General features: G+C 41.7%; 1 protein-coding gene across 1 annotated transcript in view; it reads left to right on the top strand.

The window, feature by feature from the left end:
- Positions 1–610: 610 nt before the first annotated feature.
- Positions 611–2,325, top strand: part of FBXO10 (F-box protein 10) — a 58,112-nt gene continuing 56,397 nt past the window's right edge. Inside the window, exon 1 of the mRNA XM_012802437.2 lies at positions 611–657. The gene's annotated coding sequence lies outside the window, so the exon portion shown is untranslated. The remainder of the gene's footprint in view (positions 658–2,325) is intronic.

Raw genomic sequence — 2,325 nt, 5'->3', positions numbered from 1 at the left:
AGGCTGAGGCAGAAGAATCGCCTAAGCCCAGGAGTTGGAGGTTGCTAGAGCAACTCCGCTGCACTCTACCGAGGGCGAAAAAGTGAGACTCTGTCTCTACAAAAAAAAAAAAAAAAAAAAGCATTTTATTCTTTTAGTTGCATAGGTTTTGTTTGAAATGTCTGCTAATTTCTCATTACCCTCTTTCTGTTAGCTTAGTGATAATTAGTTTTCTACTCATTAAAGTATTTGATATCATATGCATAAGGGTATGTACACAGAAAGGCAGTTAAGAGTTTATTTATTTTAGTTTACATGTTTTTAACTTGTACGTCTCATTTCACAAGTTGGGTTCAAATGCCGTCACATATTTCTTTATTTTTTCCAAGTAAACTCCTAAGCATCCTAATGCCATTAGTGAGAGAATTCCAAAATTTCCCCTTTTTAAGCCTCCTAGGGGCTTACACAGTACAAAGGGTCGTTTTTTTATTATCACATTCTAGAGCAGAGAGCACTGCAGTGTCTGAGCAGTCCACCCACATTGTTATTTCTGACACAGCTATATGGTATCACTTTTGAAGAGCTGTCCTGCACGGTCCAAGGATGTGTGGTCACTGCTGCTCAACGCCCTTATTGGACCAGATCCCTGCCAGTGTGATCCCATGCTTGGATTCGAAGGTTAGACTTTTTTAGTTTATGCTCACGTGCTTAGCCATTCTCTCCAAAGCACCTCACTCTGGGGCCTTGTGTTGAGCCTGACACCAGGCTGGCTTACCTTAGTTCTTTGGGGAGTTCCCTTTTAGGGCATATGGGGCCATTGCCTGCTAGCAACCTTGAGATCTCCCTATTTCCAAACCTTTTATCAGGGCTTGGGGCTTAGTCCCTTCTCTTCCCAACCCAGGTCCCTTTGGCAAGTTGATTCCACAACCTCTCTGGGGTTCTGCCTGACTAGGACTCTTTGGAATTATAGCCGTCAATAAGATACTACCTCTCGGACTTTGGATATGTACTCACTTTACTTTTCCATATGAAGAGGGGTCCTTGAGGGACTCTGGGCAAAGCATAGATCTGTTCCCAGGAGACTTTGTCCTAAGAGAAGTAGATATTCTGCTAGGAATTTTTGGCAGGGGATGGGGGTGTAGGAGGTGGGACAAGGTTATAACTTATAAATGAAGGATTTTAGTTCTCTCAATTTTTCTAAGAGTCAGATGATCAGTATATTTATGTTATTGTCTTTGTTTTAAAATTTTTCTAACATGAAATATAACAGATATATCCATGCAGGGGAAAACCTCACAAATAATAGTTGAACAAATTCAGTAGAACCTCTGTAGTTGACTCTTCTCTACGTTGAATACCTCCTTAAATTGATGTAATTTTCATAGACTGGACATGCACAACATATACATTATTAGTATAGTAGTCCTGGTTCCTTATGTTGACCACCTCCATATGTTGGCTAATTTGTTACTGTTCCTTGAGTGGTCATCTTACGAGGGAAAGACAGATGTAGTTACTATTCTGTCAAGAAATGGAACATTGGCTGGGCACGGTGGCTCACACCTGTAATCCTAGTACTCTGGGAAGCCAAGGTGGCTGGATTGCTTGAGCTCAGGAGTTTGAGACCAGCCCGCGCAAGAGCAAGATATGATCTCTAAAACTAGCCAGGCATTATAGCAGGCTCCTGTAGCCCCAGCTAGCTACTCAGTAGGCTGAGGCAGGAGGATTGCTTGAGCCCCCAAGTTTGAGATTGCTGTGAGCTATGATGAAGCCTATCCAGGGTGACAGAGTGAGAGAGACTCTGTTCTCAAAAAAAAAAAAAAAAAGAAAGAAAGAAAAAAGAAATGGAACATTGCGGTAGCCAGCTCAGTGGGTAGGGTGCCAGCCACATACACCCAGGCTGGCAGGTTTGAACCCAGCCCAGGCCAGCTAAACAACAATGACAACTGCAACAAAAGAATAACTAGGTGTTATGGTGGGCGCCTATAATCCTAGCTACTTGTGAGGCTCAGGCAAGAGAATCACTTAGGCCCAAGAGTTTGAGGTTGCTGTGAGCTGTGACACCATGGCACTCTACCAAGGGCGATATAGTGAGACTCTGTCTCAAAAAAAAAGAAAAGAAATGGAATGTTGCCAGTACTTGATACCTTCTTCCAAATCATAACCTCTTCCTCCAGAAGAAACCACTACTTGATTTTTGTTATAATCATTTGTTTTTCTTTATAGTTATTTCACCTATATTTGCATCCCTAACTTGTTTTTAAAATTCATATGTAGAGAATATTTGTTTTGCTTCTTTTGCTCAACTTATTTGTGAGACACAAGACACATCCATGTGGTAACTTC

This window comes from Otolemur garnettii, unplaced genomic scaffold (genome assembly GCF_000181295.1).
Source record: "Otolemur garnettii isolate 467f Iridium unplaced genomic scaffold, OtoGar3 scaffold00014, whole genome shotgun sequence".
NCBI classification, from domain to species: Eukaryota; Metazoa; Chordata; class Mammalia; order Primates; family Galagidae; genus Otolemur; species Otolemur garnettii.
The sequence above is the reverse complement of the archived record's forward strand: the minus strand, read 5'-3'. Positions and strand labels throughout refer to the sequence as shown.